The sequence below is a fragment of the Pinus tabuliformis genome, chromosome J (assembly GCF_031772625.1).
Source record: "Pinus tabuliformis cultivar Carrire ecotype Pingquan chromosome J, CPIR1, whole genome shotgun sequence".
Taxonomy (NCBI): Eukaryota; Viridiplantae; Streptophyta; class Pinopsida; order Pinales; family Pinaceae; genus Pinus; species Pinus tabuliformis.
Genome location: NC_142295.1, coordinates 77,764,571 through 77,780,427, shown reverse-complemented (window position 1 = coordinate 77,780,427; position 15,857 = coordinate 77,764,571). Strand labels below are relative to the sequence as shown.

At 38.3% G+C, this 15,857-nt stretch overlaps 1 protein-coding gene across 2 annotated transcripts in view; it reads right to left on the bottom strand.

The window, feature by feature from the left end:
- LOC149225595 (phosphoinositide phospholipase C 2-like) overlaps nucleotides 1-15,857 on the bottom strand; it is a 426,735-nt gene that overhangs the window by 280,262 nt on the left and 130,616 nt on the right. The gene's annotated exons all lie outside the window — the stretch shown is intronic.

The following is a 15,857-nucleotide window of genomic DNA, read 5'->3' as shown; positions in this document are numbered from 1 at the left end:
ATGGAACCAATGGAGAATAACTGCAAACCTCATAGGCAAGTATAGGCTAGGTCTAGGTGGGATTTTGAAAATGCAGCATTCTGCCATGCCAATCCAATCCGTAGTTACACATTTTTCATTTTATAAAGATGTCCCTACATGCTTTGGGTATCCAAGTTATCAACAGAGCCTTCCTAGTTCCCAACATGTGCCTGTTGACCACTACGTGTCAACGACCCATAGCAGTACACCCCCTTTTTCGCAAAAGGGATAGCGATTGATCGACATGTCCATGCTGTTCGACTATAATCATCAGCGTAATCATGTTATTTTGTAAACCCAGTCTGCATGTGTAAATTGTAAATAATCTTAGCAGATCTGTGTCATGCATGTAATTGCCTAGGTGAACCTAATTTTCTAGTGATGATCTACATTCCGAAAGGTTTTTTCTCTCACCGATCCATGATCGGCAGAGTTTTCCTTCAACTTTACCCCAAAGCCAGAATGGATGTTGTCATTAGAATCTTAGGGGGGTCCTAGTGTGTTAGATCAAGTCTATGTAAAAGTGATTTGGAAATAATCCTAACTATTTGGTTAGGCTATTACAAATTGCTTGATCTGCTAGATTATGTGTGTCATAGAACTGGGTAGTCTATGAGGGTCTATGTCAAATGGGTTTTCCCCCTTGAGGTGCAAAAATGTAACAATCATGATGTCCTAGGTCCTAGGTAAAATTCCCAAAGGCTAAGTTCGAGGGTCGAAAAAAAAAAAAAAAATTAAAAAAAAAAAAAAAAATTAATAATAATAAAATTAAAAAAATAAAATAAATAAAAAATAAAAATAAAAATAAAATAAAATAATAATAAGTCAAAGTTTTGAAGAAATAAATGCAAAATTTTAATTTTTTAATATATTAAAGTGCATTTAATTTAAAAAATGTGAAATTTCCTCAACATTTACAATTTCGACAGATGAGATTAAAAGAGATTTTGATCCTCATCGATGGTCGAGATCACTTTGACATGGATCACTCGAACTAGCCATTGGGAAATTTATCTTTAAATAGGGGGTCAGTTCTCATTTGAGATCATTCGATTTGTGAGTCTTATGCCAAAGAAAGCTCTCTTGTAGTCGTTTTTTTATGTGCAATAAAGAAAGACTTTGGGGTTGAAATCTTGCTAGTGTTACTCTTCCTGGAAATGCTATAAGATGTTTTATTTTTGTGCATGGTTTTAATTTCAGCCATTGATGATAGCTTTATAAAGAGTGATTTTAAACACAGGTATCTTGTTTAGTCACTAGGGTTTGAATGGTAGTTAAATTTCTGAATATGATGGAAGGTATCTCCATTAGATCTGGATTTTACTATCGTTTTCTCCCTCTTTGTTAATGGTTGAATTAAGTTGTGTAGGAAAACCTTGATTTTGAAGATCAACAGGCGTTTGGGGAAGTTCTTGGCTGAACCAGCCAACTCCTGAGAAGCATTTTCTGAAGAGCCCAGCTAGTGTTGATCCCAAGCTTATCATTTGAATTTTCCTTGTGAATGCATGAAGGGTTTTCTGAAGCATATCATATTAAATTTAAAATTCTAAAAATATTTCTGTGGCATACTAATAAATCTGGCTATTTTGAGCCTTTGAACTGTGAATATTGTAATTATTTAGCTGGTTTTAGGGTTTTTAGTTTTGTTTCTTGCATATTTTGTTTCTGGGTGTTTGTTATTGTCATTACAGGTTGCAGATTTGAAGGTGTAGTCTTGTTCTGAAGCCAGATCTAGGCCCTGGAGGGTAAGATCTGGCCTCAGCGTCATTTTTGCAGGGATATTCTCCAAAAGGATTTTCAGATTTTCTGAAGAAATTCAAGGGTCTGTTCAGGCTATCTGTCTGTTGTTCTTGGGGTTTCATTTCGCAGGAAAAAATTCGAATTTTTTTAGGGCGTACGCTGGTCTCAGGCCCAGAAAATCAAAAGAAAAATACATATATATACAAGGGAGAGGCCCACATACGCTCCCTGCCAAGCCTCATTTCAGCCTGCAAAACCCTCGCATCTGTCTGCTGTCAACACATCTTTGATCCTCATCCCTCTACGTTTTCCTTATCCGCTTTCCACGCTGTCATAGTAAGCTTGCAGCCTCTTTCTGCAGCGATTCATCACACCTGCATCGCATCTAATCTCATCCATGCTGCTCACCATTCCCTGTTGTCCGCTGCTCAAATCCGCAGTCATAAAGCGCTGCTCCATCCTAGCTTCTCTCTGTCTGCAAGCAACTGCTTCTTCATTCTCACGCAGATGTATCCGCATCCATATAACCTGCAAAATCGCTGCCATTTCACATTTTTCTCCCATGCCCAAACCCTTCTGTCTATCCATCGAGCCTCTCCACGAGGGTTGCTCGCTCCACTCCTTGCACCGTCAACCTGTGACAAGGTTGCCCCTCCCTCGCTGCGGCTGCCGCATATCCCCGCACCATCGAAATCATTCACGCTGCCAGCGCACTGTTATCCCTACGCCCTCGGCCTCCTTACGTTTTCCTTGGCACCGTCGACTTCCTCCAACCTGCACACACAATTTATCTGCCAAACCCCCGCACCTGCAAACAAAAAAAAAACCGAAGCTCTCACGCTCCTTACCTCGTCCGCCATCAAAATCCCCAGGGCCTACACACACCAGTCACGCAAACAATAAAACTCGATTTTAGTTTTCTATGCATGCGTTGGATTTATGAATATAGTTAGATCCTAGGGTTAATATAAATTTTAGAATTAAATTTTGTTTTAGTTTTAGGTTAGCGTATATTTTCCTTTTTTTGAAGTGTGTTAATTTAAAATAAAAAATTTCGATTTCTATTTTGTTATATAGTTTTAGAATTAGACTTTTATTTATTTACTTTTAGTTTCATTTAACTCAGGTTTTTGGTCTTAGAATTAGGTATATTTAAGTTTTGTTTTGTTTTATTTTTTTTTTATTTTAAAATAAATCAAAAATCTCATAAAAAATAAAATAATAAAAAAATAAAAAATATATAAAAAATAAAAAATTTTGAAATATTTTGTCACATTTAGTCTTGGCATATTCACTTAAGGATTTGTCACATTTACAATTTTGGTGTATCTTTTCCGCTAAGGCTAAAAATTTTTAATGTGGGATTAATATTTGTCATTTTTATATAGTTAAATGCGCTTAAATTTTATCTGAAGATTAGCTATCTGAAAGTGGTGAATCATTTTTTGAACTGGTTATCATTTGAATTTCATGGTTGAATAATGAATTTTGATCCTTTGAAATTTAATTGCTAGAGCTCTATGCATATTTTGAATATCTTACATCTGGTGAAATTAATTATTGCTTGATTGTTTTAATGCTCATCATATGCTAGACATTTCAGTAAATATTTTCAAGCAATTGTTGAAAGATTTGTTCATATTTATATTTCCTAAGCAGCGAATCAATTATTCAATTTCCACTTCATCTAGCAAAGGCACTGATATTAAACATTTAAAGATCTAATCAAGTTATAAAATCAATCAAGTGCTTGTTTCCCTCGCTGTGTCTCCCAAGCCAGCTAATTACCAGTTGGTCTTCTTTTATTGCATAGGGTCTACCCCCCTTAGCCTAAGGAGATGGCTTAAACAGAGAGATCGGGGATCAGGGTGACAGCCCCCGGTTTGAGCATTGTCGCGGTGCCTAGACACTCTACGCGACAACATTTTTTGGCGCCATTGTTGGGGCCAAAGTTTTTTCTATCCTTGGTTTCCTCGACATTCGTCTCGTTTCTTTTCCTCTCGTCCTTTCCTGTCTTTGACTCCTTCCTTTCGAGTTTTTCCATGTTACACTTTTTGTCCGGGTGGCGACTCCACTTCATCTATCCTCTGCAAGAGTGTATACTAGAAGACATCCAAGCAGTTTGGTTAATCCTGCTCCTGATCCTGAAAGGGTTCTGATTGTACAATTACAAAAACTCTCTTCTCGTACACTTCTTGTTAACCTCCGACAAGAAGCTCTCTGATATCCGCTTGCTTTTTACTAGCCCAGTCGAGCACGACATCATGGACATATTTGGGCCCTGCGATTTTTCTAATATTCAAGGTTATCCCAATGATATTCCAAAACATGGGATGGATAAATTACCTTTCTTTCAGGGAGATAACGCAATTAGTGCTAATTCACATCTGAAAGCTTTTAGCTTATGGATGTGTAAGTACGCAAGGGCTGCTGATTTTAATCATGAAGACGTTAGAATGACCCTTTTTGTTCTGACCTTGGAGGGCGATGCTTTAGAATGGTTTACAGAAAAGCCTCAGGATTCATTTGATTCCTTGCAATCGATCATTAATGCCTTTAAGGAAAAATATGGAGATAAGAGAGAAGGAAGACACCTTGTGAAAGCTATTAGCATAATCAAAAAGAGAGAGAATGAAACCGCTGAAGAATTTAACAAAAGGTTTAATGATATTATTAAATAATTACCTCAAGATTATAAACCTACCGACAAATCTCTTCAAGATTTTTATATTGATGCCTTTAGCCTTGAACCATCCTATGAGTTAAAACGCGCTAAACTTCCTGATTATAGGGATTGCCAAGCCTTAGCAGTAGAACTTGAAAAGGACAAGGCTGCATCTGGGAAGTCTGAAATCTCAGGTTTTGATAGGGCTGATACGAAACTAAAAGAACCTAAAGGAAAAGCGGTTCAAGAACCTGATAGCGAGCTTGTTCAGAAATTGCTCCAAAATATCGAAAGCATGGAAATTAATCAAGCTAAATTAACATCTAACCATGCTAAGGAGATAGCCACTTTGCAGAATAGATTGGTCCAAATGGAAAGAGTGCAAATGAAAAATTTCTAGCCTAGAAATAATAATAATAATAGAAATAATAATTGGCAAAAGAAGGGTCAATCTAGTGAGCAGAGACCTCCTAATCCACTTACTAATTTGGTTGATGATGCTCCGCCTTACTGTCGGGTTTGTGATGCTCTTCATGAAGAGGCTACTTGTCCCATCGTTAGAAGAATTTTGGATAATGGAATGTTTGGGGCGGGTGATCAAATAAATGTAGTGGGTAAAGAGTTTCCTTTGGCCTTGAACGACTGGATGGAAGTTAAGGAAAATAGTCGAGATGTTATGCATCCCTCGTCAGCTTTTGGTATAAATAATCTTGAAAATGAAGATGATATTTTGGCTAAGTTATATGGCGAAAAACCCTCTCCAGAGCAAATCATGGAAATTGCTAGAGACAAAGGTTTAACTTATCAGAGAAGGGATAAAGATCAGAGCGGGAATCCAATTCCCCCTCGAACCTTTAACCCAGGTTTAAACTCTGGATTAGATGTCGATTTGGGAAGTTGGTTTAACAATGCGAAAATCTGGGTTCCTGTCTCCGAGATTGTGAAAATCCCTTCCCAGAGAGATAAGTTACTAAAAGTTATTCAAGGTCCTCAAGCAAATATTTCTCAACAGAAAACCCCGGAAGTTGATTATCACGATGCTCCCATATATTTGCAAAGTTTAGATCTGGATAACAAAGATCGTCAGCCTTCCTTTATCACCTTGATGGTTAATGGATATAAATTGAATAATTGCATGCTAGATTTTGGGGCATCAGCTTGTGTCATGACTAAGAGGGTCATGGAACAGCGTAATTTAAGAATTTCTAGACCCTATTACAATATATGTACCATGGATTCTAAGAAGATTGAAGTTCACGATCTAATTAAGAATTTACAAGTTCATTTATCAGTTTACCCTGACATTATAATTGTTATGGACATTGTTGTTGTTGATGTGCCTGATGCTTGGGGTATGCTTTTATCTAGAAAATGGGCATCTGATCTAGGTGGGAGTGTTGACCACTACTGGTCAACTACCCATGCAGCACCCCCCCCCCCTTTTCTTTGCAAAAAGGGGCAGCACCTGATTGACGTGTCCGTGTCATCCTGCAATCATCAGCAGCTTGATCATTTTAAATTGTAAACCCAGTCTGCATGTATAAATTTGTAAATAATCTTAGCAGATATGAGTCGTTTATGTAAAATTGCCTAGGTGGACCTAACTTTCTAATGATAATCTACGTCCCGGAAGGTTTTTCGTCTCACCGATCTACGATCGGCAGAGTTTTCCTTCAACCTGACCCCAAAGCCGGGATGGATTTTGTCATTAGAATTTTAGGAGAATCCTAGTGTGTTAATCTGCTAGATTATAGTTGTGTCGCAGAACTGGGTGGTTTATGAGGGTCTATGTTAGGTGGGTTTGTCCCCTTAAGATGTAAATTGTAAAAGTCATGATGTAATGTGTCTTGAGGGTTGAAAAATGTTTTAAATCCCCTCATGAGTCCTAAGTCCTAGGTCCTAGGTGATGTTTCCGAAGGCTTAGTTCGATGATCCATTTGAGAAAATAAATAAAAATAATAAGATAATAAAAAATAAAAAATAAAAATAAAAATAAAAATAAAAAATTATAAAATTATAAAATAATGCAAAAAACCCTAAATAATAAAATAATAATATTTTGAGTGAATGCATGCAAAATATTATTTTTAATAATAAGTTAACAATTTTGACGGAGGAGATTAAGAGATGTCTTGATCCTCATCGACGGTCGAGATCATTTCGACATGGATCACTCGAACTAGCCGTTGGGATCATTTCCTTTAAATAGGGTACTAGGGGTCATTTCAAATCATTGGATCTGTGAGTCTTGTACTGAAAAAGCTCTCTTGTAATCTGGTTTCTGGTTAATAAAAGAAGACTTTGGGGTCCAAATCTTGCTGGTGTTACTCTCTAGAAGTGCTGTGAGATGTTTAATTTTCTGCATATTTCATTTTTCAGCCATTAGTAATAGCTTGTTTTTAGAGTATTGTGAGCACAGGTATCTTGTTCACTTGCTAGGGTTTGAGTGTTGTTAGGGTTTCTGAAGTAATGGCAGGTATCTCCATTACTTTCTAAGATCTAGCAGCATTCTTGCTCTCTTTACTGATGGTTGCTTGAGCCGTGCAGAAAAAACCTTTATTGAAGAATATTTGTGGGCGTTTGGGGGAGTTCTAGGCTGGACCAGCCGACTCCCACAGGCTCTTCTTTGCAGAGCCCAGCTGATTTTGGCCCTGGGTTAATCATTTAAAGTTTATTTCCTGTTTTGCATGAGAGATTTTATTTCTGTTCACAGCATAATTCAAGTTTTCTGATATTTCGAAAACGTCACTGCAATTATTGTTAAATTTGGTTATCCTAGAGCTGTAAATTTTGTGATTCTAGGTTAATTTTGAAGGGTTTTACTTTGAAGTTTTGCATATATCTGCCGGGCTCTTGTTTTTTGTTCTCCAGGGTTATCATTGCGCTGCCTAGGGTTTTGCAGGCTCACGTACTTCTGATCTGAGGCTATAAAAACATGTGCTAAAACTGTGATGGGCATTATTTCATGCATCAGTGCACTAGCTGGATAAAGGAGAACGTATTCAATCCATCTGATCAGCAAACTAAAGGTGGGCATTATTGTATGAGATTTTCAGGCAAGCCAAGGAATATCTGAGAAATATCAAAGGGTTTCAAAGACCCACGCTGTTGCTACAGCCACGAACACTGTTTATAAAGACCTCCGCCATCATTCGTGAGGCCTGCGAGGAATCGTATTTATTTTGTCGTTGCTGCTCGGATTGGACTGTCACCACGACCAGCGTGAAATCCTCCAAACGAAACAGCGGCCATAACGCAGAAAATTGACCATATATTCACCGCCGGCCCAGGGAGGTTACGATTCTGTCGTTTACGCATTTCTGATACGCCAAGAATCAATCCGAAAGCAGCTCAAGGTATCCGCCGTCCTCATTCTCACGCAGGCCAGCTCCAATCCTCATGCACGCGCGGTAGCAGGTAAAACCGATTTATTTTTCTTTTGCCCTCCTCCGTCTAACTGTGCTCTCGAATTTTCATTTTGCATTTCAAATTCTCTGACGGGATTGGGATTTCCATTTTAACGCAGGCAGTAGCATATAAATCGAGTCCTGTTTTGGGTATAGCGTCGAATTGTGACTGCTCGTTTTTTTTTTCGGAGGTTATACGTTAACGATAGCACCGTCGTCATAGTCTTAGGCTTAGTTTTTTTTTTTTTAGATTTAAATTAATCGTTGTCATTTTAGTTTATGTCTTTTTTAGGTTTTAACTTAATGAAATTTTAAAATCGATTTTTTTTTATTGTTTTTTTATTTAAAGCTTAAATTAGGTGTTAGTTGTCTTTTAATATTTTCGTTTAGTTTAGGTTTCGTTAGGTTTAGATTTAAATTTTTTATAGTTCTGTTTTATATTTAAAATAGATTTTAATTAGTCTTTAGATTTAAGTTTTGTTAGATTTTAATTTTTAGATTTAAATTTTCATAATAAATCATTTCTTTTTTTTAAGGTTTTTCTAATATAAAAAATAAAAAAAGGGATTTATTTATAAAAAAAAATTAGGGTTTAGTTTTATTTTTATACAGTTAAGTTTTAGATTAATTTTTAGATTTCATTTTTTTTAGGTTCTGTTTAATATATATAAAAAAAAAAAAAAAAAAAAAAATTGAAATTTTTTTTTCTTTTGCCAAGATCCAGTTATTTCCAGGAAATTATTATGCTGAGATTCAAATTTATCAATGCGGAATGAATGTTTTATCTGTGCATGAATGATTATCTTAAATATGGTATCTGGTTAACGATTTGTGATTTATAATTGCGTTAGTATTTTCTTAGTTGCTGGATATCGTGATTGAGATTTGGTCATTGCAGGAACTTTGTGGTTTTACTGGATATTTAAGCACTGTTCAAGTTATTTGATGATAAGTGATTGCTGTTCATGGTTTATATTCTTACATTGTCTCGCAAGTAATCGTTTAAACATCAATCTCATAAGGCACTGGTCCGCTAAATTAATAAAATCATTTCAGCATTTCGTGTCTCCCAAACCAACTGGTCGACAGTTGGTCTCCTTCACCTCGTAGGGTCTACCCCCCTTAGCCGCGGGAGACAGGCTTAAACGGAGGGATCGGGGATCAGAGTGACAGCCCCCGGTCTGAGCGTTGTCGTGTCAATCTGCGCGACAACATTTTTTGGCGCCGTTGCCGGGGATAGAGTTTTTCTGTCCTTGGTTCTTTCATTTCAAGCTTTTCTGTGTTTAACTTCTTGTTCAGGTGGCGACTCCACTTCCTATATTATCTGCAAGAGTGTACACTAGAAGGCATCCAAGCAGTCTGTGCAACCCTACTCCTGATCCTGAAAAGGTCTTCAGGGTGCGATTACACAAACTCGCTTCTCGTACACTTCTTGGAAATCTTGGACAAGAAGCCCTCTCCGATATTCATTTGCTCTTTAAGGCTCAAGTTAGGCACAGCATCATGAATATGTATGCCCCTTGCAATTTTTCTAACATTCCAGGGTATCCCAATGCTATTCCATCAGTCGGGATAGATAAATTACCTAGCTTTCAGGGAGATAATGCTATCAGTGCAAATTCGCATCTAAGAGACTTTAATATATGGATGGCTAAATATGCAAGGTCTCCTGATTTCGATCATGAAGATGTTAGAATGACTCTTTTCATTTTAACTTTGGGGGGTGATGCTCATGAATGGTTTACTGAAAAACCCCAAAATTCATTTGACTCCTTAGAATCGATCATAAATGCTTTTAAAGAAAAATATGGAGATAAGAGAGAAGGAAGACATCTTGTAAAAGCTATTAGCCTAATAAAAAAGAGAGAGGATGAAAATGTTGAAGAATTTAATAAAAGGTTTAATGGTATTGTTAGAGAATTACCTCAAGACTATAAACCTACAGACAAAACTCTCCAAGATTTTTACATTGATGCCTTTAGTCCTGAGCCATCTTATGAATTAAGGCGTGCTAAACTTAATGATTATAGAGATTGTCAATCCTTAGCTATAGAACTTGAAAAGGACAAGGCTGCATCTGGAAAATCTGAGATCCCAGGTTTCGATAGGGCTGCTACGAAACTAAAAGAACCTAAGGGAAAAGCAGCCCAAGAACCTGAAAGTGAGCTTGTTCTAAAATTGCTTCAAAAAATTGAAACTATGGAAATTAATCACAATAAGGAGATAACCACTTTGCAGAATAGGTTGATTCAAATGGAAAGATCGCAAACGCAAAATTTTCAACCTCGAAACAATAATAATAGAAATAACAATTGGCAAAGAAAGGGTCAAACTAGTGAGCAGAGACCTCCTAATCCGCTAAGTAATTTGGTTGATAATGCTCCTCCTTACTATCGAGTTTGTGATGATCTTCATGAAGAAGCCACTTGTCCCATCGTTAGAAGAATTTTAGATAATGGAATGTTTGGAACAGGTGATCAAATAAACGTAGTAGGAAGCAAGTTCCCTTTGCCTATGAATGATTGGATAGAGGTCAAGGAAAGGAGTCGTGATGTTGAGAACCTTTCATCAGCTTTTAGTATAAATAACCTTGAAAACGAAGATGATATTTTGGCTAGGTTATATGGTGAAAAACCCTCTCCTGAACAAATCTTAGAAATTGCTAGAGATAAGGGTTTGACCTATCAGAGAAAGGATAAAGATCAAAGCGGGAATCAAATACCCCTTCGAACTTTTAACCCTGGTGTAAACTCTGGAATAGATGTCGATTTGGGAAATTGGTATAACAATGCTAAAATCTGGGTTCCTGTCTCCAAGATTGCTAAAATCCCTTCCCAAAGAGACAAGCTACTAAAAGCAATTCAAGGTCCTCAAGTCAATACTTCTCAACAGAAGACTCGGGAAGTTGGCTATCATGATGCTCCCATATATCTGCAAAGCTTAGATGCTGATAACAAAGATCACCAGCCTTTTTTCATCACCTTATTAGTTAATGGGTATAAATTGAATAATTGCATGTTAGATTCTGGTGCATCCGCTTGTGTAATGACTAAAAGGGTCATGGAACAGCTTAACTTAAGAGTTTCTAGACCCTATTATAACATATGCGCCATGGATTCTAAGAAAATCGAAGTGCATGGTTTAATCAAAGATTTGCAAGTTCATCTTTCGGTTTACCCAGACATCATGGTTGTCATGGATATTGTTGTTGTGGATGTGCCTGATGCCTGGGGTATGCTGTTATCTAGAAAGTGGGCCTCTGATCTAGGAGGAAGCATTCAAATGAATTGGTCATATGCCATGATTCCTTCTCCTAGTGGTGATGGTTTTGTAAGACTAAATAGAGAGCCCGAAAGAAAGTTTCATGTTGAAGATCCTAGGAGACCTCATAACGAAATAATCAAAGAGCAATCTGACATTGGGAACTACGCCATCATGTCTAATTTTATAATTCCTCCCGATGATAAGATTAAGGGTCTCAAGGATAAAGTTTGGTATATGTACTTTGATGGTGCATCATCTAGGGCTGGTAAAGGTGCGGGAATAGTGCTTAAATCTCCCCTTGGTCACATTTTCAAGTTTGCCTATCGATTAGAATTTGAGGCAACCAACAATGTCGTTGAATATGAGGCTATATTGTTGGGTCTTGAATTGGCCAAGTCCTTGAGGGTTAGATTGCTTAGCATTAAAGGAGATTCTGATTTAGTTATCATGCATCTTAAGAATAAATTCACATGCAGAAATCAGAGATTAAGAAACTATCGAAATGTTGTGTGGGATACTATGGAGCATTTCGATGCCCTTGACCTCGAAGCAATTCCTAGAGAGCAAAATAGTCTGGCAGATGAACTTGTTGTAGCTGCTACTACTTTCCAGTTGTCTGATAAATTAATTAACGATAAGATTAAAATGGAAGTAATATTCAGACCATCTGTGCCAGACAACTCAGAGCATTGGCAAGTTTTTAATGATGAAAAACAAGTCATTCGTTTCCTTAATAGCTTGGATGAGTTTGAAGATTTCCGGATAGTTTCTGAGGAGGATGGATCTTTAGATCATGAACATATCATAAATCCTACTCCTAGAAATGTGGTTGCCTTAGAGCAACATTTTGATCGGCATGATGCCACGAAGCTGAGAGAAGAAAACAAAATGGACCTAGGCGAGTACCTCGAAGTTAACATTGGTACTTCTGAAAATCCGAAAATGGTTAAAATTGGTAAAGGTACTAGTTTGGAGGAAAGGAAAAAGTTAACCAATTTACTTCACGAATATAGAGATGTTTTAGCTTTTTCCTATGACGAATTAAAGGGCTATAGGGAAGATGTTATGGAGCATACTATTCCCTTAAAGGACCAAAATGCTAAACCCTTTCGGCAGAAACTTAGGCAAATTAATCCTAAATTAGCCCCCTTGGTCCAGAAAGAGCTTGCAAAGATGCTTGCAGCAGGGATCATCGCTCAAACTAGGCATTCGACATGGTGTTCGAATTTGGTGATTGTTAGGAAAAAGAACGGTACAATAAGACTTTGTGTCGACTTTAGAAACCTTAATCTAGCATGCAAAAAGGATAATTACCCTTTGCCAAACATGGAAACTTTGTTGCAAAGAGTAACTGGCTCTGGAATGATGTCGCTGCTAGATGGGTTCTCTGGGTATAATCAAGTTTGGGTTAAGAAGGAAGATCGACATAAAACCACTTTCACGACGCCATGGGGTACTTTTGAATACATCAGAATGCCTTTTGGTTTAACAAACGTTGGGGCTACTTTCCAAAGGGCTATGGATTATGCCTTCAAAGGGTTAATCGGGAAAATTATCGAAATTTACCAAGATGATCTTACTGTTTTCTCTAAAGATGGTATCAGTCATATAGATCATCTTAGGCAAGTTTTCGATAGATGTAGAGAATATGGAATTTCTTTGAATCCGGCTAAGTCTGTTTTTGGGGTAACAGAAGGGAAATTACTCGGTCATATCATTTCTAAGGAAGGAATCAAGATCGATCCCGAAAGAATTGAAGCAATTCAAAAGATTCCTCTCCCGCATAATCTTAAATCCCTTCAGTCTTTCCTTGGAAAGATAAATTTTATTAGAAGATTCATCCCAAATTACGCAGAAATAGCTAAGCCCATTCAAAGTCTTCTGAAGAAAGATGCGAAATTTGTCTGGCAAGAAGAGGGCAAAAAGGCTTTCCAAGAAATCAAGTCTGCTATTGCAAAAGCTCCTGTCCTGGTTAGTCCTGATTACTCCAAGGATTTCATGATTTTTTCTTTCGCTTCTGAAGATACCATTGCCGGTGTCCTCCTTCAAAAGAATAAAAATGGTCATGAGCAGCCTATTGCTTTCATGAGTAGAGCACTTCAGAACTCCGAATTGAAGTACAATACCATGGAAAAGCAGGCTTATGCCCTAGTCAAGTCTCTTAAGCATTTTAAAATTTATGTGGGTTATTCTAAGATCATTGCTTTCGTCCCACATTCTGCTGTTAAGGACTTATTAACTCAAACCGATTGCTTAGGGACTCATGCTAGGTGGGTTACTAAGATACAGGGGTATGATTTGGAAATCAAACTCACCAAGTTGATCAAAGGCCAAGGTTTAGCTCAAATGTTAACTGAAAGTAATGAAAAGACTCTTGGTTTGTTCTGCCTTAACGATCTATCTTCGCCAGAATTGAAAAGATTAGCTGAGCATGAATGGTATAAGGACATAGTTTATTACTTAACCAATCTTGCATGTCCTAACCATTTAGTCGCACATAAGAGAAGGGCTCTTAGACTAAAAGCCACTAAGTATTGCCTTATGAAGGATGGCCTTGGATGGAGAAATCCTGAGGGCATAGTGCTTAGGTGTGTTGACAATGTTGAGTCCAAAAGATTAATCTCCGAATTTCATTCAGGATTTTGTGGTGGTCATTATGCCGCTAGAACGACCGCCCACAAAATCCTTGTTGGACACAGATTGTCATTGATGTCAATATGGCAATATTCAAGAGGAGGAGAAAGAGCATATCGGAGCCAAGAGGAGCCATTGGAGGAGCTACAGGAGCAAGAGGAGCCATCGGAGGAGCTATCGGAGCCATACTTATAGACCATACATATATGCCAAAGAAGAGGAGCAATGGAGCAGACAGAGTTAACGAAGATACAGGAGAAAACAGAGCAAATGGAACAGAGCATATATATATGCCATATATATGCTCCATTAAACGGAACATTGGGCGGACGTGAATTCTTATTAAGATTGGTCCAGACCCATATCGGGTCCGAAACCAATATCGCATCGGAGGAGTGGAGCCTTTCGGAACCGCCGAAGTGTATGCTCCGAAATCCCGGAGCCGAAGTATTATGAAGTGCAGCGGATAAGGATTTCGGGTCCGAAATCAATATCGCATCGGAGGAGTGGAGCATTTCGCAACCACCGAAATGTATGCCCCGACAGACCGGAGCCAAACCATTATAAAGGGGAGCATAAAGTAATGTCGGGTCCGTAAAGGCTTGCAATGGACGCGATATGCGATTTAGCGCTGACCGTCCGATCTGAAAGAATAATGAACGGCGGAGATCTAATCGGCAATCGGCATATCAGAGCGATCGCGTCGGAAGGATCGAGGGAAGCGATATGTGACATCGCCGATAATTGGAGCCGAAATATTATAAAACAGAGTCTAAAAGGGCATCGGGTCCGCACCTCGTCGGAGGTCAGGGCTTAAGAGTTTATGGAGACCGCCGAAATCCGGACCTGCCGAAATTTATAAAGGCGGAATTATAATCCTTGAGATCCGCGTACATTGAGTTAAGCGGGTTTTATGTTAGTTCTGTGTATTGATATTATATGGTTATATATGGCCATGAGGGGTTTTATGGTAATTCTATATATGTCTATAAGTGTGGCGGGTTGATTAAAGCGCTCAGTGATGGTTGATAAAACGCTCGGGTGGTGGCTTCCGATGGGTGATTAAAAGCACCGATAAAGCCTGGATAAACAGAGGTAACTGACAGGGCAAGCAAGCGCTGAGGAAGCCGAAGAGTCTACGGAGTAAGGAAGCTGAAGAGCCTGTGAAGAAAGGAAGTCAAAAAGCCAGTGAGAAAGAAGAAACGAATGGACAGAGGCATGGAAGTATATAAAAGCAGCAAAAACAGAGAACCTATGTGGTTGTTGGCAGAGGGGATAACCTGAGTATGAGATAGTGGAAGCAGCAGAAGCAAAGGGGGCAGCAGATGCAGTGGAAGCTAAAAAGAGTGCAGCAGCACACCAGTGTATACCAAAGAGGTTGGAGCCTCTGAATTAAACAGGATTGAAGTCCTTGGGAGTTGGTGCTCCTAAGTCCAAGATTGGTGTCTTGGCAAAATAGAGTTGGTGCTCTGGAGGTTGGAGCCTCACCAAAGTCCAAGTTGGAGCTTGGAAACAGATTGTGAACATCTATTTATTGTATTTATTTTACTGCACAGTTATATGAATAAAAGCATTTATTCCTGCTGTTTAGTTTGTGTTCTGAACATATATGTTTTTAACTAGTAAAACAATAGTGAAAAGTAAGAAATACTGATTCACCCCCCCTCTCAGTATTTCCAACAATTGGTATCAGAGCCGGCTTCTTCATTCTAGCCTAACAGCTTGAAGAAGGATCAGCAACCATGATGAGAAATCATGAAACATCAGGAAAACCTCCTCTGTTCGATGGCACTAACTTCGGTTTTTGGAAGAAAGAATGACTTACTATTTAATGTCCCTTGGACCTGAAGTCTGGCATTTTTGTCAAACTGAATACCAAGTGACTTCCACTCTTCCAACAGACCAAGACGAGAGGAAAGCCTACATTGCAAATGTAAAGGCCATGAACTCCATCACTAGTGGAATCACTGATTCCGAGTTTACAAAAATCATGCACTGTAACTCTGCCAAAGAAATGTGGGAGAAGCTAGTTGGCTTGTACGATGGAGACTCAAAAGTCAAAAAGGCAAAGCTTCAAACTCACAGAAGACAATTTGAAAGCTTGAAGATGGAAGATGAAGAAGACA